The 22893-nt window shown below is 43.3% G+C and overlaps 1 protein-coding gene across 1 annotated transcript in view; it reads left to right on the forward strand.

The window, feature by feature from the left end:
* Positions 1-529: 529 nt before the first annotated feature.
* STEAP2 (STEAP2 metalloreductase) overlaps positions 530-22893 on the forward strand; it is a 45638-nt gene continuing 23274 nt past the window's right edge. Inside the window, exon 1 of the mRNA XM_081932264.1 lies at positions 530-1190. The gene's annotated coding sequence lies outside the window, so the exon portion shown is untranslated. The remainder of the gene's footprint in view (positions 1191-22893) is intronic.

Raw genomic sequence — 22893 nt, forward strand, 5'->3', positions numbered from 1 at the left:
ACACTGGACTTCAAGCATCTTGCAGTGTGTGCCTCTCCATTCTCTCTCCATACTTTGGATCCTTGGTTTCCAAATGAGATGCAGAAGTTGCTCTCATCAGAAAACACCTCAGCAGTGCCACAGGCTGAGAGCTTCCATTCCATGCCACTTTGAGGCAGTAATTGCTACAAAAGGGGCCCAAACCAAGTACTGAGTACATATGCATGCTTATACTTTTCAGAGGTCCGATATAGTCTATGTACAATCCTTGTTTTATTGATTGCATGTAATATTCTAATTTTCTGAGATTGTGGATTTGGGGTTTTCATGAGCTGTAAGCCATAATCATCACAATTATGACAAATCACGGCTTGAACTATCTTGCTTTGCATGTAATGAGTCTATCTCATATATTAATTTCACCTTTTAAGTTGCATCACTGAAATAAATGAACTTTTGCACAATATTCTAATTTTTCGAGTTTCATCTGTACATGCAAGCAATTTAATCTTTGGCATCACATTTGCAATGCCTGGGGGGAAGGCTGGTTAAAATGCTGAGTCATGATCATAGTCCAATAGCCCACAGGGGTACTTTGGGATTATTTTATACAGATAGGTAGGTAAATAGTCAGGGAGGTAAGATAGGATTACACAATATGTCTAAATGTTTGCTTTTATTCTGTAATTCGGCATCTAGGGACAGAAACACCCAGGACAGAAGAAAATAAAGCTCCTGGACTATTTGGGAGTTTTGTTTGTTTGTTTTTTCTGTTAACAGCAGCAAGCTAGAGTCTTCTCGGTCTTCCTGAGCGCGCAAGAGCAGAGCGCCTGTAGGGCCTGTTCAATGTCCCCCTCCGCACGCGCGCTTCCATCCTCGGGTTGAAGTCGCCCGCTGCAGTCCGCGCCGTCTTCCGTGGGTGAGACTGCACGGGCGTAAGCGGCGGCTGCTTTGCGCCCCCCTCCCCCAATTCTCCCCGGTTACCCATACTCCGCTGCCGTTTCCTCCCCCTCTCAGTGCCCTGCTCAAGGACGAAGCGGGCTGCCCACTCGGCCTCCGCTCGCCTGTGTCACCCGTCTCCCCTACGACAGAGTCGACGAAGCGACGAAAGAAGCGCGTCTTTTCCTCTTGGCTGGAAGCTGCCGCAGCAAGCTGAAGATTGGAGAGAGCAAAGAGAGAGCGGTGGGCAGCGGCGCGGGCGATGAAGTGAGGTGAGCAATAAAGAAAGAGCAACCAAAGATGAGATGTATTCATTAAGTAACATCACGCAGAGCCAAGAGGAAAAACAGCGGAGAAGCTGAGCCTCTCGCGGGTTTACCTACTCCCCCCGTGATTGTTCCCCCCCCCATAGTAGTCCCTTCTCAAAATAAGAGCAGAAGGCAGGGAAATCCTGGCCGTTGGAGGGGGGGAGCATAGGGAGCATAGAGAGAGCTAGCTTTGCTGGAGGTGAAGCATCGATTTCTATTTAACTTGGCCCAGTAGGGCTTTCAACTGGTGACAGGATGCAAAACGGCCCTGGAAAACAACATATAATGCCCCTCCCTCGCTCCCCCCACCCCCCAGAAATTCAGAAGGCTGAATGGTGCTATTTGACATGACATCTTCTTGCAAATAGTTCAGGGCAAAGCTGCAGAGCAAAAAGGGAAATTAATAAAGCAAGGTTTATATATGGCCTAATTATGTGGTTGCTGTGGGTTACAAGCTAATAAAATCGTGATTAGGTTTTATGTATTTATATTTCTTTTCAAGGCACAGTCAACAAAATGATAGCCCAAGGGTTAGTTGTTAAACTGCTGAGGTCAAAGAATGCACCACTGTGTCAAAAGTCTAAGTAGAAGAGAGAAAATCAATAGGACATGAGCTTTAGAGGCTCCCTGTTTGTTTCAGTCCTGAGTGCAGCACAGGAGCTCAGTATTGCAAAGATTATTGGAAGCTGAAACTGGAGAATTCTGATGGTCTACAGGCTTTTATGATCATTTAGAAATAAACTATGTACATTGGAAATTAAATATATTGGCATAGTCATCTTCCTTTGTTCACATCTTAATAACAAGTGATGGTCAGAGAGATATCTGCATAGATAGAATATAATGGATCTTCTCCCGCTCACCAATATTACAAATGAATTCTATAATTACTTCCTAATTAAAGCTTCTCGTTGAACTACCTGTTGTATCCACAATCCAAAATGCAGCTAAGCATCAACGTTCAACATGGGAACATAACTACAATGCACTTATAATATTTACACTGAGAGCAGAAATGTAAGTTTCCTTTGAGTTCAGCTTAATTCCTCGTAATGCATATAGCCATGCAGCATTCTTGGCAACAGTAGAGAATGCCGTTCCATTTTTCCAGGATAGTTTTTAAGTTCCCAACCATTTTTCCAGGATAGTTTTTAAGCTACAACCCTGATATTCCTTTGTGGTCTCTAATCCAAGTATTAACCTATTTCTGCTTGACTTTTGAGTTCTGATTAGATCACCCAATTTTACCATCTGCAGACTTAATAAATTAGCAACAAAAAAAGGTAAAACTTTTCCTGTCAGTCATGTCAGACTCTAAGGCAGGTGTCACCAACTTTTTGGACCTTCGGGATCATTAAATTCATAATTTTAAATCCCGTGGAACACTAATATGATTTTTTTTAAAAAAGATAAATAGTATTTAGTGCAATATAAAAAATGCAAATAATTTTCCTGCAAACCACCAAAATTTTCTCATGGTCCACCAGTGGTCCATGGACCTCTGGTTGGTGACTGCTGCTCTAAGCCACCTTGCTCATCTCCATTTCTTGCCAATGGAGCCGGTGTTTTCCAAAGACAATGTCCGTAGTCCAGTGGCCAGCATAGCTATATGCCAAAGGCACAAGGAACACTGTTATCTTCCCACTGAATTGGTATTTATCTACTCACATTTGTATGCTTTTGAATTGCTAGGTACTAATAAATTAGCACATTATCATAAAATGCACTTTATGTTAGGATGGTGGGATTAGTCAAAGTGAAAATGAAAACTTTACCCTGTGTGGTAATTAGTATAATTAAGTGGTCGTTTGTATGCAATCTATTAAAAATTGCCTTAATTTTGGTGCTTTAATTGTAATATGGTTTTTAGTTCTGCCAAAAAAATTACTTTTTCCTTTTTTTGATTTTCCTTGAGAACGTATCCTTCCTCCTTCCCTCCCTCCCTCCCTCCTTTTCAAGACTTGTTTCTTCGCCCATGTTATGTGCTATATATGTTATAACTCTGGTCAGCTAACAAAAATACCAATAACAAGCAAATAAAGACAAGAAAACCAACAATTGACATCCCCTAAACCTGGTACCCTTCATTGTGCATCAAGAAGGATTACAAACTGAACTCTATCCTCATCCTACCTTAATACTTGGGAAAAGAGCCAGTGGTGCCAGATACCAACAGGAGAAAAATGGGGAAATTTCCCACATTATATAAGAAACAGAAGTTTTAAGATCTTTAGAAACTAATACTTCATTGTTTAGATTTTTTAATACATCCTGCAGTGGAAAACCACTATCTCTTTGTCAGAAAGGGAGAAAGAAAAGATTTTGAATATGCAGTAATCAGTTACTGTTTGAGATTGTTAATTTGAAGGAAATGTATAGTAAACTCAAGGAGGGGTAGGTTTGCTTAAGAGATTTATTCTCCATGTATGTTAGAAACTGGGCTATTGTTATATAGACACATTCTTTTCTAATTTCTATTTTGCTTTTCTCTGCTCTTTTTTGTTTTTAGAAACTTTTGCCCAATAGCTGCTTTAGATAAGCACAGGTAGTCCTCAACTTAGGACCACCACTGAGACCAGAATTTATATTGCTAAGTGAGAAATTTGTTGTGTGGATTTTGTTCTATTTTACAACTTTCGTTGTCACATTTGTTACAACAGTCACTGCAGATGTTAAATTAGTAACACAGTTGTTAAGTGAATCTGGTTTCCCCATTGATTTTGCTTATCAGACGGTCCCAAAAGATGACTCCAGAACACTGCAACTGTCATAAATATGAATCAGTTGTCAAGTATCTGAATGTAAATCACGATGACCATGGCTGCAACAGTCATAAATGCGAGAAAATGGTCATAAGCAGAGGTGGTATTCTACTGGTATGGACCAGTTCACCTGAACTGGTAGCGGAAACCGTGGGTGGCTCCGCCCACCTGCTCCAGCTCTATGGCATCCCATTTAGGCCCCTTTTTTTCGCCAAAAGCGCATGTGCGCTCACATTTGAGAACTGGTAGGGAAGGTAAATGAATACCACCTCTGGTCATGTCATTTTTTCAGTGTCATTGTAACTTTGAATGGCCCCTAAGTGAACTATTGTAAATCAACGATTACCTGTATCAATACTTTAGGTGGATTAAAATAATATTTATATACTACACTTGACCTCTACATTGAGAACTAATCAATGGATGGATGTAATTGAAAGGGAAGAACAAACTGTAGGGAAGAAAGAAATTTCCAAATCAAATAAGCAGTGGCAGCATCTGGAAGACACCTCTTGAACTTTTAAATTGCAGTTGTCAGGAAAAGGATTCCCTTAGACTAGAAAATAGGGATATAATTGTAGGTAGTTCTTTTTAGCACCTACAATTTTGATTGGTAGTCCCATTGCTAAGCACTGTGGTTGCTAAGCAAAAAAAATCACATGGCTATGATGGACTTAAGATGTCACTTCCTATTCAGTCATTAAGCAAGTCACCACAGTAGTGAAGTGAAACATCATGTGACCACAACTTACTATTTTATTTCTGTGTTTTCTGTTAACTCTGCTTGTTGCAAGCTGGGGAAGGCACAAAAATGGCAATCACGTGAGCATGGGACATTACATGAGTATAGGGCAATAGTGTAAGAAAACCACGTTTTTACACTATTGTAACTTTGAAAATTTGCAAAACAAGGCCATTGGCCATTCCGACACTGCTTATCTTCAGTGGCTGCTTAAGGACGAACAGTCAGTAACAACAGCGTAGGTGGCTAGATTCTGCACAGCAGCAGCAGTGGGTTTTCGTCAGAAACCACCATAGCTATTTTATACAACAAATGTAACAAATCCATTGCACTGCTTATTCCTTTGCATTTTAGTATTAAACAGACTAAGGGCCTCACAGCTTAACCATGTATAATTACAGACTGGGTTTTATCTGTTATTTATTTTATTCTAGAATTTTTAATTGGATATTCACTGAGTGTTTTTATTTGTTCTAGTCTCTTTGTCTATAAACAAATAAAATCGTACATTGTTTAAAAAAAAATAGTCAATTGGTAAGAAAGGACTGTCTGTACGAAAATACATGATTCTTTTGCTTTGTTGACCTAGCTTATTTATATTTCATAGATGATCCAACAATTCAGACAACACATATTTTAATGGATTATAGCAAGCTACTTCATGTTCCTGGCATATATTCAAAAATTACAGGTGCTTATGCCAAACCGACTTCATTGTGAACTAAGGATTATCTTAAAACATTAATGATACAATCTTTTACACATCTGATTAAAAATGTATTGCAGTAGAAAAGATAATTGCCAGATTTGTAAACAAAAACTACATCTAGTGGTTTGATATTGGTATAGTAACGTACTGATGAAAGAGCTCAGTAAATTTCAGAATGAAAGTAGAAGGGTGTTTTGGGTAGTATGAGGGCAAGCAGTTAGCACCCATGCAACTCCGTAGATCAAATGTTATCTTTTCTCCAGAACTAAAATGCTTCTTCATTTTTTAGAATGATCCAAGCTCTGATCAATAGGCTCTAATTCATAAGTAGCAGTAGCTTATATTGTATGTGATTAAAAGAATTCTTGATAAATATGGACCTGCTGTTTTAAAAAATTTCAGAAATTCCAACTGGCGTTCAGTAATGCTGCTAGAACTTTAACAAGCAAACGGGTAGAGTGGCCCATTAATCATATGCCAGTTTATAAATAAAGTTAAAGGTGCTCATTTTAACATTTTAAAACTTTACATAGCTTAAAATGAAGAGCTGTTTTTTCCTCTTAGGGAAATAGTCATCCTTTAAAATGAACAGGTATTTCTTGTTATATATGCCATTGACCACAAAAGCATATTTGATACAAATATACAAAACAGGATTATGTTGTCATATATTCTATATATATAATTGATATATTATTGTTGATATATTTTGCTGTATTTTGTCATCCATTTTAACTTTTTTTGAAACTAAAAAGTGAAGTAAAATTTCACGATAATTATGCATTGTGTAGGACAATTTATCTGTTCACATAATCCAGCACTACAGTGCATGAAACTGTTAGATACTATAAAATGATTGTAAGCATATACATTTACAGAAGAATCCTATGGAGGAGTATGAATTCACCTCAAAATGTGTATATGCCTAAGATCTGGTTATATTTCTTTAATATTCCTGTGTTCTTTTATTCAGAAATAAATTATTTTCTAAGGACATTTGGATAGACTTCATGGGATCTTTGGATAGAAGTGATAACATTTGTTAGTCACATGTTCTCAGATACGTGGCAATGGATTTAGGAACACATTCACTGTCTTTTGTCTATCGTTGCTGAATGCCATCCCTGAGCTGGAATATGTTAGTCAGAACTGTTTTGAAGAGTATGTGTCTGTCTCCAGCAATGTTCTACTCATCTGAATTGCTGACCACAGAGTCTCTAAAGTTTACAAATCCAGCATTATACTCTGTTGAAATAGTTATTTTGTCACAAAGTTCAACTTGTCCAGCAGCATCTTCCATAGCCAGAACATTTTGAATAAACACCAAACATTCTAAACAGTTTGAGAATTTGTTTTGCTGTCTCATTTTTATCCTGTCATTTTTGAAGCGTTCTAAAGCCAGGCTCTTTTCTAATCTTTTATATGTTTATATATGGGCCCTGTCTTCATCTTCACTGTCTTATACCATTAGGTTAATTGATAATTTTCCTACAGTGTTACTTCACTGTTGAAAAGGCAATACTCATTTACCAACTATAACTGGTAAATTGCTTAACTCTGTTGTTAAACTCAACAGTTGCTAAACAAAATTCACATGATTGTGCCAGACTTAGGATGTCACTCTTGATTTTATCATTAAACAAACACAATAACAGAGTTGGAAAGGGCCTTGTAGGTCTTCTTGTCTAACCCCTGCTCAAGCAGGAAACCCAATACTATTTTAGACAAATGGTTGTCCAATATACAATAATACAATAGTAGAGTTGGAAGGGACCTTGGAGGCCTTCTAGTCCAACCCTCTGCCTAGGCAGGAAACCCTATACCGTTTCAGACAGATGGCTATCCAACATCTTCTTAAAGACTTCCAGTGTTGGGGCATTCACAACTTCTGGAGGCAAGCTGTTCCACTGATTAATTGTTCTAACTGTCAGGAAATTTCTCCTCAGTTCTAAGTTGCTTCTCTCCTTGATTAGTTTCCACCCATTGCTTCTTGTTCTACCCTCAGGTGCCTTGGAGAATAGTTTGACTCCCTCTTCTTTGTGGCAACCCCTGAGATATTGGAACACTGCTATCATGTCTCCCCTAGTTCTCTTAAGCTAGACATACCCAGTTCCTGCAACCGTTCTTCATATGTTTTAGTCTCCAGTCCCCTAATCATCTTTGTTGCTCTTCTCTGCATTCTTTCTAGAGTCTCCACATCTTTTTTACATCGTGGCGACCAGAACTGAATGCAGTATTCCAAGTGTGGCCTTACCAAGGCATTATAAAGTGGTATTAATGTCACCGTGAAAGACCGAAATTGGTGAATGTCGACATTCACCGGTGAATGTCGACACATACCAATTTCGGTCTTTCACGGTGACATATATATAACGAGTCAGCGTAACGCTTTACTTTTGCTTTTCAATTCGCAGTCCTGGAAACTACTCGTTCTAACCGCGCAGGATCGCAGGTTTTAATAAAAAAGAAGTCCGCGAATAGAAGACGCTTAAAAGGAAGCGAGGAGCCGAGGTATTAGGGTAAGGGGATTAGGGTAAGGGTGTCGAGAGGATAAGGGTATTTAGCAAATATTTCGGACATACACCAAGCGACTATGTGAATGTCGACATTCACCGGTGAATGTCGACATTCACCAGATTTCGGACTTTCACAGTAACATTAACACTTCACGTGATCTTGATTCTATATCTTCTTACAAACCTCCAGTGTTTGAGAATGTTCCAGTGTTCCAATGTTCGAGAATCCACAACTTTGGAGAATTGGTTGACTCTCTTTTCTTTGTGGCAGCCCCTTAGATATTGGAACACTGCTATCGTATTGCCCAAGGTGCTTCTTTTCTTTAAACTAGACACAACGAATTCCTGCAACTGTTCCTCATATGTTCTAGCCTTCAGTCCCTAATCATCTGTTGCTCTTAATACAATACAATACAATACAATACAATACAATAGTAGAGTTGGAAGGGACCTTGGAGGTCTTCTAGTCCAACCCCCTGCCTAGGCAGGAAACCCTATACCGTTTCAGACAAATAGCTATCCAACAACTTCTTAAAGACTTCCAGTGTTGGGGCATTCACAACTTCTGGAGGCAAGCTGTTCCACTGATTAATTGTTCTCACTGTCAGGAAATATCTCCTCAGTTCTAAGTTGCTTCTCTCCTTGATTAGTTTCCACCCATTGCTTCTTGTTCTACCCTCAGGTGCTTTGGAGAATAGTTTGACTCCCTCTTCTTTGTGGCAACCTCTGAGATATTGGAATAATGCTATCATGTCTCCCCTAGTCCTTCTTTCTCTTAAGCTAAACATACCCAGTTCCTGCAACCGTTCTTCATATGTTTTAGTCTCCAGTCCCCTAATCATCTTTGTTGCTCTTCTCTGCACTCTTTCTAGAGTCTCCACATCTTTTTTACATCGTGGCGACCAGAACTGAATGCAGTATTCCAAGTGTGGCCTTACCAAGGCATTATAAAGTGGTATTAACACTTCACGTGATCTTGATTCTATCCCTCTGTTGATGCAGCCTAGAACTGTGTTGGCTTTTTTGGCAGCTGCTGCACACTGCTGGCTCATATTTAAATGGTTGTCCACTAGGACTCCAAGATCCCTTTCACAGTTACTACTACTGAGTAAGGTATCACCTATACTGTACCTGTGCATTCCGTTTTTGTTGCCTAAATGTAGAACCTTACTCTTTTCACCATTGAATTTCATTTTATTAGATAGTGCCCAATGTTCAAGTTTGTCAAGATCCTTCTGTATCTTAAGCCTATCTTCTGGAGTGTTGGCTATTCCTGCCAGCTTGGTATCATCTGCAAATTTGATGAGTTCCCCATTTATTCCCTCATCCAAATCATTGATGAAGATGTTGAAGAGTACTGGGCCTAAAACAGAGCCTTGGGGTACTCCACTGCATACTTCCCTCCATGTAGATGCAGTTCCATTGAGAACTACACGTTGAGTGCGGTTGGTCAGCCAGTTACCAATCCATCTGGTGGTGATGCTGTCTAACCCACATTCTTCTACTTTATCTAGTAGTAGGTTATGGTCTACCTTATCAAAAGCCTTACTGAAGTCCAAGTAAACTATATCAACGGCATTCCTCTGGTCCACTAATTTTGTCACATTATCAAAGAATGCAATAAGATTAGTCTGGCATGATCTGTTTTTGACAAATCCATGTTGGCTTTTGGCTATTATTTTGTTTGCTTCTAGGTGTTCGCAAATTCGTTGCTTGATTATTTTTTCCAGAATCTTTCCTGGTATTGAGGTTAGGCTGATAGGTCTGTAGTTTCCTGGATCTAATTTTTTCCCGTTTTTGAAGATGGGAACCACATCAGCTCTTTTCCAGTCCTCTGGTAGTTCCCCGGTGTTCCAGGATCTCTGAAAGATATAATTCAGTGGTTCTGAGATCTCGTCTGCTAGTTCCTTCAGAACTCTGGGGTGTAATCCATCCGGTCCTGGTGATTTGAACTCGTCTAGGGTAGACAGGTGCTCACTTACCATTTTCTTCAGGATTAAATGAAGGATGCCATGTTTTTCTGGGGACTGCATCACATGTCCAAAATATTCTAACTTTCGCCTTTTAATGGCTTTGATGATTTCCCTTTGCTTTCTCAGGGGGCTTATCATCTCCTCATTTGTGATTTTGTCAACCCAGCTTATACGTAACAGCTATCTGTAAATCCACATTTCAAATGCTTCGAGTTTCTTCAAGTGGTTGTCTGTCAGAGACCAGCTCTCCACTCTGTAGAGCAGGATAGAAAAGATGTAACATCTGACAAGCCTGTTTTTCAGACTTCGGCTTATGCCGTGACTGCAGAAGACCTTTTTCATTTTGAAGAATGCTGTTCGAGCTTTCTCTATACTTCACTGATCATGTCCTAGCTTTCATGTAAATTAAAACCGAGGTATGTGATCCTTTCAACTTCTTCTAGTGGTATTCTTTCCAAATTTATCAGTAATAAGTTAATGGGTTGTTCTGACGACCATGATCTTGGTTTTTGAGGTGTTAAGCTTCAAGCCATATTTTTCAGATATTTCTGAGACTCTGTTGATGAGGAGCTGAAGGTCTTCATGCTTACTGGCAAGCAGAACTGTATCATCAGCATATCTTAAATAGTTGATCTGAACACCATTTACTTTGAGACCAGCATCAATGTTTTTCAGTGCTTCGTTGAAAATTGACTCAAAAATTGACTCAGAGTAGATATTAAACAATAGTGGAGACAGAATATAGCTTTGTCTGACCCCTCTTAGTATTTCTGCATCATTCTGAGTATTTTTGGCCTAGTCTCACATTTGCTACCTGATACCAATATAGGTTCTTTATGATTTGGATGTCTTTGTCATCTAGTCCCACTTGTTTCAAGGTTTGTAATAGTTTGCTGTGCCTTATTTTATCAAATGCTTTTTCAAAATCGATGAAGCACATGTAAACACTGTGATTGACATCTCTACAGCGCTGTACAAGAACTTGAATGTTGAATAGGGCATCTCGTGTACCAAGATTGTTTCTGAAACCAAATTGTGTGTTACTTAGACACTCCACAATTTTATTGTATATTTGTGTGAATTATTCTCAGGAATATTTTCAGGGCATGATTCATTAAGCTTATTGTTCTGTATTCGGTACACTTCTTTGCATTTATTTTTTGGAGTATTGTCACAAAGGTTGACTTCAGACATTTGGTATCTTTCCTGTTTCAGCAAGATTCTGCTTGCTGATCATTATTCTCCAGGAAGTAGTCAGACTTATTTGATCCAGGACTAACTAAAAGAATAAAGGCTTTCCTGTCAGTCATAACCGAGGGAACCAGCATTGCCAAAGACAATTTCCGTGGTCATATGGCCAGCATGGCTGTATGCCAAATCACTGTTATCTTTACACTGAAGTGATACCTATTAATTTATTTGCATTAATTTTGAATTGCTAGGTAGGCAGAAGCTGGGGCAAGTAATGGGAGCTCACACTGTTGCGCGGAGCGGGGGGGGTCTCAAATTTGGGTTGTCAGCTCTCCAGCTGACAAGCTCAGTGTCTTTAACTGCTGAGCCATCACACCTCTCCAAGACTATCATGTCTCCTTGAAATCCATTGGGTTCATAATAGCCACATTACAAATTCTTAGTTCAAAACTTTTGAATATGCAGTGTCCAGTTATCCAGTTACCACAACTCTATACAATTGAGAAGATCAAAAGTAAAAGCCTTTAAAAAGATAAGCTTTCTTTCAGAAGCCCGTCTTTCTGATGTGTTGAAGGCAACATTCTCCTTTATTGTCCCAGAGATATGGAATACAGATCCATAAGAATTGCCTTAGGCTCCTTCTTCTCACACTTTGTTGGAATCTGTGAAGATTTTTCCGTTTTGCCATGTTATTTTTTGTTAGACAATTTAAAATATTCTTGTCTAACTCTGTATTCCTTCTATAGAAGAGTTTCCATTATTTATGTCTTCTTAGACCCAAGGAAGCACATTGTTAGCTGTCATTTTTTTATTATCAGATTTATTGGACACAGTAGAATTCTGTTTGTTCTCAATAGAGTTGGAGATAGCATCCATACATGGGTTGACATTGTCCGCCTTCTGATTGGACTGAGTCTGATAAAAGTTAGTTAGGACATGCCCCTTGTTGCTAGCATTACCCAGCTTTTCGACTCAGTCCACTTCATGGACGGTCGTGTCATCGTGTATCTCCTGAGCACTTTGCTGATTTAATGAATTAGTTGAAGAATTAATTGACTTCTTTCCTTATACTGTGAGTGGGACTGGAATAGTATTCTGAGCTGTCAACTTGGGCTGGAGCGTGAGGGCTTAGGCTCATAGCTCGCCCTGTGGGCCCTCTGCCTCCCAGGCCCCTGACTAGGCGGGAGAGAGTGTAGCGCTCTTGAAAGGTCACTAACTGGACCTCGAATCCCTACTTATATCAGACAGCAAGGAAAGATTGCAGTGCTATTGTGGATCCCTTCAAAACCGAGAGGCAGAAAGTGAGGCCCTGAATCGGTCCAGGCCCTGAATTGAACCCTGCAGTGTTCTGTCCAGAGCCGCCATTTTCAAAATGGCGGATGCTGCAATTACTGTTCCAAATGCTGAGGGAATTGGGGCCCAAGAGCTTCTAATCACAGTGGAGGCTTCCACTTCGCAGGCTGCAGCAGATCCTAAGGAGCACAAAAAGTTTGAGAAAGACACTGCCCATGCCAAAGAAAAAAAATCCTCCAAGTCAGTCCCACCTGACAAGGGAGATGGTCTAACTCCTGAGGACAAATGTTCCAAGGCCTCAACTCGAAGGCATTCCTCATCTTCTTCAAAGGGGAATACCGTGCCCCAATCTAGCAGCAATATTTCTGTCCAGCCCTCTTCAGGTACATTGGAACAGACCCCTGGTCCTTTCAGCCCCCTGTTCCCAATAAATACCTCTGGGCTATGGGGTTATGGCTCTGATCTACAGGGGAATCTTTTGCAAAATGCCCAGTTTGGGATGGGGCAGCAAGTGTGCGGATGCTACATTCACTCCAACAGCTTCGGGCCTCCTCCCAGTACTACCCAGTTCTTCCCTGACCATGCCTGACATACAGGAAGCCATAGCTTCAGCCATTACCCAAGGCATAGCTGCAGAAGATTGGGTCTGCTACACCACCGGCTTCTGTGACTAACGTTGCCCAAGTACCTCCAGCAGCCTATTCTACATCATTGCCAGCCTCACCAGTGGCCCATTCTACATCACTGCCAGCCCCACCAGTGCCCCATTCTACATCACTGCCAGCCCCACCAGTGGCCTATTCGACGTCACTGCCAGCTCCACCAGTGGCCCATTCTACATCACTGCCAGCCCCACCAGTGGCCTATTCAACATCACTGCCAGCTCCACCAGTGGCCTATTTGACATCACTGCCAGCTCCACCAGTGGCCTATTCAACATCACTGCCAGCCCCACCAGTGGCCCATTTGACATCACTGCCAGCTCCACCGGTGATCTATTCTACATCACTGCCAGCTCCACCAGTGGTCCATTCTACATCACTGCCAGCTCCATCAATGCAGAGGCTCTTGTCATCAGCTAAATCCGAGCATAGCCAGTCCCCTGTCTCTGAAGATGGGGACATTAAGGATGCTGAGTTTTCTGGGGATGAGGAGGCAGCACCAGAAAAAGAAAAAGAAAACGATTTTTGGGTTTGTTCCAACCTGCCCACTTAAAGTCCTTGCTGACCAAGGCCAAAGAATCTGCTACCTTCACAGCCAAGAATTTTACAATGTGGCCACTGACCTGGGACAGCTCCTTCAAGTTCCGAAGTTCGACGCCCCAGTATCAGCCCTTCACTTAGCAACCAACATTCCGGGTTCCCAGGAGGAGGTCCTCAAGCCGGAGGACAAGAGGGCCGACCTCACGATGCAACATGTGCAACAAACGGCAGCTTGGGCGGTCCGAGCTTCCACGTCCGCATTGTTCTTCTCTCATTCCTGCCCTTTTTGGCTACAGCAGCTTCAACAATGTCTACCTGCGACCGACCTAAGGGCCCATCAAGACCTCAATAAAATAGTGGCTGCCGTCCAATTTACGGATGACCCCACACTTAATTCCACTTGCTTTGCCTCGAGAGCGATGATCGCTCAGTTGCCCCCCGTCATCTGCTTTGGCTCCGCCAGTGGCAGGCAGATATGAGGCATAAGTGGCAGCCAGCCTCCGTTCCTTATAAAGGGGGAGGTCCCTGTTTGGAGAGGCTCTACAGCCGCTTCTTATTGAGGACAAGGACAAGCGAAAAATCTTGCCATCCACTTCCAGAAAGGGGTCTTCACATCCTACTCCATATTCTAGGAGACAGCTCTTTCGGGCATAGGACTACGGTACCTCCTTTCGAGGCCATGATCATGGCTCCTATGGCTACAGGGCCCGGGGGATACCGCCAGAGGCAGCGCCAGCAGTCCTTTTGCTACCAGAGGGGCAGCCAGGCCAAGAAGACCTTTCAGAGGGCGGAGGTTGTAACTCCTGAAAACCATAGATCCCAAGGGGGCCCCATTCACATTGGGGGATGGTGGTTGCAGTACTTGCAAACCAATGGGATGCTACTACCCAGGACGAATGGGTACGAAGGACCATCAGATCTAGTCTAGCTCTAGAATTCCTCTCCGTTCCTCCGGGTTTCTTTATTCGTTGCCCGATGTCTATCAATCCGGACAGGCAATCTCTCATGAATTCGGCACTACAACATCTTCTGGACATCAGGGCAGTTCAACCAGTTCCGAATGATCAATTAACACAGGGCTTTTATTCTATTCTTTTCGTTATCCCTAATGCTTTGGGGGGCTGGAGAGCAATTCTTGACCTAAAACGCCTCAACCGGCATACAAAATACCGCCGATTTGAGAGGCACTCATTACAATCTATTCTGGCAGGGGTGAGGGAAGGGGACCTCTGGGCGTCAATTGATCTGATGGAGGCCTACCTTCATATCCGATTTTGCCCGATCACCAGAAATTCCTAAGATTCTGTTACAGGTGAACGACATTGCCAGTATACGGCCATGCCATTTGGCCTCTCTTCTGCCTCCCGGGCATTTACCAAAATATTGGCAGCATTGGCCACGCACCTCAGACTCTGGACAGTGTGTATCCAATGCTACCTTGATGATCTTCTATTATTATCCAGGTCCCTATCTGGAGCAAGGCGTGACCTTGCCCTCACGATAACTACCTTGGAGGCTCACGGTTTCTCTATCAATACGGCCAAGAGCCATCTAGACCAGTGGTTTCCAAAGTGGGCAGTACGCCCTTTGGGGGGGCGGTGGGATGACAGTGGGGCGCTAAGAGGCAAGGGGGGTGGCACGGGGTGCTAAGAGGCAAGGGAGGTGGCAGAGGAGTGCTGGAGGTGGCTCCCTCGCAGGGCGCAATTCTGCCTGGGGCTCTTTTGGCCACCAGTCAGCTGAGCATTTTCGGCAGGTAACGTCCCAAAGACTGGAAGGATTTTTCACTCGCTCAGGAGGCATACAAGCATGTCAGGCTGGGGGGAGGAGCAAAGGGGGTGGCCGAGAAAGAAGAGAAGAACCTTTTACCTGCATTTCTCCTCTGATACAACTCTGCGTGTGCTGTGCACGGAGAAGAGATGCGGGACTGAACGAGGCTGTCCTTGGGCCTGCATTTCAGAGATTGGGAATTGGCGCTGCATTACGCAGCGAGTCTGATGTCACTGCACAAGAGCGCTCACCTGCCTGCCTGGCTGCCTGTCTCGCGCTTTTATAAATGGCTTTACTTCTGACTCCCTTTCCGGGGCTCTGCTGCGAACTGCCTCCGTGAGGATTGCACCTGTGCAATGGAGCCAACCCCCCATCCCTCTTGCACCCGCTTCACACGGACGTGCCACTCTCGCCTGCCTCTACCCCTTCCACCTTAGAAATGCAACACAGTTAAACATGCAGCGGGGGGGGAGAGAGAGAGAGGCTACCCCCCCGCCTCCTCGCTCTATTCGTAGAGGTGGCCTTAAAAAACAAGGAGCTGGAGGAAGGGCACTTGGGGTAGTTTCTCAAACTTCCTATGTAGCTGGCATTTCTCTGCCATGAGCTGCAAAGTAATCTCATTGAAGGCTGAAATGTAGGGGAAATTGTGGAAAAGAGATAAGCATTTACAACATATACTGTTTAATCGTCATATATAGGAAAAAGCAAAGAAAAACAAAATTATGATAGAACAACGTCCCATATTAGAAGAAAATGCTGTTTAAATGTTCAAGTATGCCAAACAAGATGTTTTTATAACCAAATGGAGTCAAAACTAGTTTGTTTTAATAAAGTGCCCTTCCTATCTTGATATTTATGCACAGTGAGACCTTTGTCACAGGTAAACCTGGATAATAGCATCACTCTTATGTTGTGTGAGTATACATGAGCTGCATGGCTTATATTTTGCCATAGTATCATCTACAGCTCAATAAGTACTACTAGGCTAGGGTTTTGACCAGCTGCTGGGCACCAATATATTGAGGAATACGGAAAGACTGATCACGTGGAGCAGTCTAATGAGCATTTCTGAAATGGTCTTCTTCCTTATCTACCCCCACCCCACCCTGTTATTTTGAAAAAAACAAAAGGCAGCAGTGTGTGTGTGTGTGTGTGTGTGTGTGTGTGTGTGTGTGTGAATGATCAGGCATGTACTGTATTACACAGAATTTACGGAACAGTGAAGTAGTTACTAAATTTTACTGACTTTACTAAGTTACTACTTACTAAGGTTCTTGATAAATGACTATCAGACTTTGAAAACCTGGTATCACTGGATCACGTTCAACAATTTTGTTGAATTAACATTAACTAAAAAGGTTTTTAAATTGGATTTTGAATAAATGTGCAATTGTTACAGTTTTGAATTTTACTGTTACTCTCTTCCGTCCATCGTGCAAACCGCCCAGTCACATAACCCCAGCCACGCCCACAGAACTGGTAGTAAAAAAAATTGAATTCCACCACTGGATGGGGGGCACTGAGGATCAGTTTGTAGCACCAAGGAGGCGGTGGACTGAAAAAGTTTGAGAACCACTGTCGGCTATTAACATCGTGCCTTGGGCATGCCTCCACACTAGGGACCTTCAGTGGTTTTTCTTACCCTTCCAGAAGGCCCGCAGGAGTACGTCACTGCTGAAGGTCACTGTTCCGGTGGATGTCCTCCAATCTCTACGTTGGTGGAGATCAACAGCCATCACCAAGAGTTGCCACTTCAGGGAGGTCCACAAGATGATGGTCAACACGGACGCCAGGTTCTATGGTTGGAGGGCCATTTAGATATTGATGGCCCAGGGACAATGGGACCAGCTGGACACGACTCGCAACATAAACTGGTTAGAGCTCAGAGTCATTCCACCTGGCCCTCCAGAACTTCCTCTCAAGCATTGTGAGCCAGCATGTACTGGTCTTGACGGACAATGTAGCCACCACAGCCCACGTCAACTGTCAGGGGGGCACGAAATCCAAGGACCTCATGTCAGAAGCCATGGAACTGGGCCTCTCAGCAGAGAGGCACTTGGCTTCATTGACCGCGGAACACATCTCGGGGGTGGCGAATGTTCGAGCCGACTGGCTCAGCTGGGCCAAGGTGGACAATACAGAATGGTGCCTCCACCCTCGACTCTTCCGTCAAAACTCGGACTGCTTCGGACTGCTTGTTGCAGACCTTTTCGCCACCCCGGACAATGTGCATTTCCCACGCTTTTATGTGAGGTTCAGAACACAAGGGGCAGAGAGACGGATGCTTTCAGGTGTCGGCCCCTCAACTATTTTATGCATTCCTCCCGCTACCCTTGATTCTTTGGGTGTTGCGCAGGGTGATCACTGAACAGGCAGAGGTGATCCTGGTGGCCACACATTGGCCATGACGGCTGTGGTTCGTGGACCTACAGACCCTGTTGGTAGCCAGCCCCTGGAGGATTCCTCAGATTGCAGGTGCCCTCAGCCAGGGGTCACTGGAACATCCAGACCCTCAGTGGCTCCAGCTGACCGCCTGGCACTTGAGCAGCACTCTCTGGGGGAGAACAGTCTTTCCTCCAGGGTCATTGGCACTATCCAGGCTTCCAGAAGGCCATCCACAGTTCTCATATATGATGCCACTTAGCATATATTCTGCAAGTGGTACGACGACAAGACCATTTATGCCCCCACTGCATCTGTTCCCCAGGTGTTGGAGTTTCTCCAGATGGGCTGGAGAAAGGGCTATCACCCAACACTTTGAGAAGACAGGTAGCAGCTCTGGCTACAATTCTGACGTGGGGGGGGGAGGGACAACCCTTATCACACCACCCGGCCGAGAAAAGGTTTCTGAAAGGGACAGTCAGTCTGAGACAACTGGTGGTTCACCGCTACCCCACGTGGGATTGGCCATGGTTTTGTCTGCCTTTGAGCCCATTCGGTCAGTAGAACTACAGTTCCTCTCTTCGAAGGTGGCCTTCCTGGTGGCCATAACCTCTGCCAGGAGGATCTCAGAGATGCAGGGCCTGTTGGTAAGGGAGGATCTTTGCATCTTCCACATCGACAGGGTAGTGCTTTGATTAGATCTTTCCTTTACGCCAAAGATCTCATTGTGGTTCCATAGAGTGCAAGAGGTAGTTTTGCCCAACTCGCAGTAGTGGTGCATGCATACTCACTTAAATAGGCGGGGCGGTGTCGGACCCGTCCAGATCATCTCAGTTGAGGTGCAGCAACCGGCGAGGCAGGTCGTCCCTGTTGTAGCTCCTCCCCGGTGGGAGTGGAGCTCCAGGTGATGTCACCGGGGCCCACCCTTGCAGGCTGAATCAATATCCCAGGTAGGTCGAGAAGCGGCGGCATGGCGGATTGAGTTGGTGTGTGGTCAGGCTGCCGGAAGGCAGTTGCCGGGTAGGAAAAGCCTGATTGGAAGAAGGCCTGAGTTGGTAGGTGGTGCCTCAGTTGATCCACGTGGCACCATCATTCGCTGCCATCTGGCAATCCGACCCTATAAGAACAGGGGCCGGTTACTTTGGTGATGGTGGCAGGCACCCACCTTGGGTCTCCATGAAGCTCCTGGCATAAACCAGGTCCCCCTCCCCAAATTGGTGTGGCAGAACCTCCAGGTTGCAAGGCTGTGGGGTATTGTAATGCGAGTGCAACCTATCTAAACTGGTCTGCAGGCGCCGGCCCATAAGCAGCTCCGTGGGGCTCATATGAGATAGGGGTCATGGAGCGGAGTGCTGGCTGAGGAAGTAAGCCACCACCTTATCCGGCCAATGTCCTCGGTCCATTTATCCCAACGCCTCCTTGGCCGAGCGGACAGCACATTCTACCCAGCCATTGCAAGCATGGTGGTAGGGGGCAGTTGGGGCATGGCGGATTCCTAATCTGGTCAGAAATTCCTGGAAGGCTGTGGTGGTAAATTGGGGACCGTTGTTGGTCACAATGATGTCTGGCAAACCACGTGTGACGAACAGACACTGCAGCCCCTGGATGGTGGCCTTAGCGGTGGTGGACGCTATGTGGAGGAGTTCCACCCACCAACAATAGGCATCCACAACCATCAGGAAGGTCTGATTGTGGAAGGGGCCCAGGAAGTCCACGTAGACCCTCAACCAGGGTCCCCGAGGCAGCTCCCAGTTCCTAACAGGTGCTGCTGGAGGAGCCGGAAGAGGGACTCATGGCAGGGGGTGCATGTCAGGGGAAAAAACGCCCTGGGGAAATCTGAGATCAATGGATCGGGCTGATTCCCTTCCGCATATCTCTTTAGATATTAAGAAAATAAAAGTCTTTAAAAAGTATATTCTAATTAATAAACAAACTTTAATAATAAAATAATAAAAGTAAATAAAACAGAAAGTTAACTAAATTGTTACATTTTGATAATAAAAGCTCCGTCTGCCAAGTTCTGTTTGGCAGCCGAACAAAGAAGAAAGGAATGTGTGACGCATGCGCAATAAATCACTTTCAGATAAGAACTTTTATGACCTGCGCAATAACTCTTTCTTAGTTTAACTCTTGAGTGTCAGTTCAGGCCTAGCAAACTTTTTAACATCGTGACACCCCTTCTTTTGCTAGTCAGGGCTGACGTCATCAAATCATCAATTAAGGCACATCTTCTTTCGCAGATACTTGTGTTGATTTACGGCAAGTGGTTTGTTAAGCATGTCTGCGATCTGATCATGTGTAGAAACATATTGCAATTTAACAAAACCTTGCTTAACTAATTGCTTTGTGTTTTGATAACGAATGTCAATGTGTCTGGACCTAGAACCTGTAAAATGTGACTCAGAAATATAAACCACAGATACATTATCTTCCATCACGGTGATTGGTCGAATCGGACGTGTCCAGATATCTGTGATCAAAGCATCAAACCACGTTAGAGAATTACAAGCATCTGAAACACAAGCATATTCAGCTTCAGTAGATGAACATGAAACAAAACTCTGTTTTCTCACTTGCCAGTAAACAGGACAACCATTTAGGAACATCATGTAACCAGAAGTGCTTTTGCGTGACTTCTTGTCGCTCGCCCAGTCGGCGTCAGCAAAACAAATCAACTTTGGTTGATCAGTGTGTGTTGGTTCTAGCAATAACTTCATGTGCTTAGTGTGTTTCAGGTATTTCAACAACTTCTTAATGCATGACCAATGAAATTGTGTTGCTTTACCTACGTGTCGTGATAAAAGATTAACACTAAGTGCGATGTCAGGTCTGGTCCAGCTACTAATGTATAATAGTGAACCAATGACTGAACGATAAAGTGTTTGATCCTCGAACTCAGGACTTGGTTCATGTGTTAAGTTGTGAAAATCTGTTTGCATGGGTGTCTTTGTTGTGCTAGCATCTTTCATGTTGCAATGATGTAGAATGTGGTCAATTTTCTCTTCTTGTGAAAGACTAAACCCCTTCTGTGTCTTTTCAATTTGAACACCTAAATAAGTGCTAATGTCCTAAAGATTTTAGTGTGAAGTATCTCTGCAAACTTTTGGCAAAAATCTCACTCATTTTCTTATTTGGACCAATATAAACAATATCATCAACATAAACAAGAATTATCTCATATGCATTGTTAGATCTTTTTGTGAACACGCATTCATCAGTTTCGGACTTAATAAAGCCCATTGAATTTAGTTTGTCAGTAAGACATAAATACCACATTAAACCTGACTGTTTCAGACCATAAAGACTTTTGTTCAGGAACCAGGTATCCCCTTCTTGCTTTCGGAATCCTGGAGGGCTTCTCACGTAGATCTCTTCATCTAGGTCTGCATGTAGATAAGCTGTGTCCACATCAAATTGAAAAACTTCTAAACCAAGAATAGTTGCAGTGGTTAAGGCAATTTTTACACTTTCAGTTCTGACTGTTGGTGAGTAAGTGTTTGTGTAGTCCTCAGGATAACGTTGAGCGAAACCCTGAGCTACAAGTCTGGCTTTGTATAAAGACTCACCATTTGGTTTCTTCTTGATTCTGTAGACCCATCGAGTGCCAATGACTTTCTTGTTTGCTGGAGGTTTTGCAGGTGTGAATACATTAAGTTTCTTTAAACTGTCCATTTCATCCTGCATTGCATCATACCACTTGTCTTGTTCTGAATCAGGAAGCTGTTTGATTTGTGTGAATGTCTCAGGAGGAAGAGTAACGTTGCAAATCAAAGGTAATGGTGACTTTGTCAGTTGCCATGAATAACGTTGTGGAGGGATTCCTTTTGTGGCCCTCTTGGAGCGTCTAGGAACATCAGTCCAGTCTTCTTCTTCTTCTTCATCATCATCCTCGTCCTCACGTTCGTCGCTAGCATCAGCATCCGCGGCTTGCGAAGACGGAACATCAGGTTGTGAAGAACTGGTAGAAGGAATATCTGCCTGTGAATTGTCATCAGGCTGCGTGGCATCTGGAACACCATCTCTACGAAAATAAACTTCAGGATCATTGGAATGAATCCTGGACCAGTCAATATCTTCCTCAAAATTAGCAGATTGTGAAATGACAATCACATGTTTAGTATCAATGAATTTGAACCATTTTGAATTATCATCAATACCCGTAAATCTCAGTCTCTTTGCTACCGTACCTCCCTTTCTTCTTTGACTTAAGAGAGTGTTGACCATAGCATATGAACCAAAAATATGGAGGTTCTTGAGATCAGGCTTGTAGCCATACAGCATGTAGAAAGGTGTTTGATTGATTACACTGCTCCAAGTACGGTTGACAATGTAATTTGCATACTTGATTGCTTCACCCCAGTATGTGTTACTGAGATTGGCATCTTCTAGAAGACAACGCATCATGGTTTGTAGAACCCCTTGTCTCCTTTCTACGACTCCGTTATGAGCCGGTGTATATGGAGCAGATGTCTGATGAAGAATTCCATTCTTACGCATCCAGTCCTGGAAACGCTGAGACATGAATTCTGCACCACGGTCACTCTGGATTCTGGCGATGCGAACTTGGTATTGTGTAGAAACAAAAGCTGCAAAGTCTTTAAAGATCTGAAAGGTCTCAGATTTCTCTCTCATAGGATATACAAATCCATATCTAGAATGATTATCTACAATTGTTAAAAAATACTTTCTGCCACCAAGTGTTGGTGGGAAAGGATCCACTATGTCAGTGTGTACCAAATCAAAAATGCGTGTTGACCGGCGTGTAGCGTGTTTTGGAATTGCAGTCGCCTTGGATTTGGCCTTTTTGCAAACCGCACAATCCAAAAACACCTTACACCCCTTTAGATCCAAACCTTTTGCGAACTCCGGCATCTTTCTAAGAACACGGAAACTGGCATGCCCCAATCTTCTGTGCCACTTGTGAATACACCTGGAATGTAAAGGTTTACCAGTTAGTGAATTCTCAACATTAACAGTTTCATGAGGCCCCTCAGGCTTGCTTTGAGCAACCTGTTTTTGTTTTCTCTGTTTGTTGGCTTTAGGAGCCTTTGGCACAGTAACGTTTTCTCTCTCTGGGACAACTCTCTCTGGGTCTGCGTTGTGCCTTTTTGGAGTTTGCATACTTGCCTG

Source organism: Natrix helvetica, assembly GCF_964273705.1.
Source record: "Natrix helvetica genome assembly, chromosome: Z".
In the NCBI taxonomy this organism is placed as follows: domain Eukaryota; kingdom Metazoa; phylum Chordata; class Lepidosauria; order Squamata; family Natricidae; genus Natrix; species Natrix helvetica.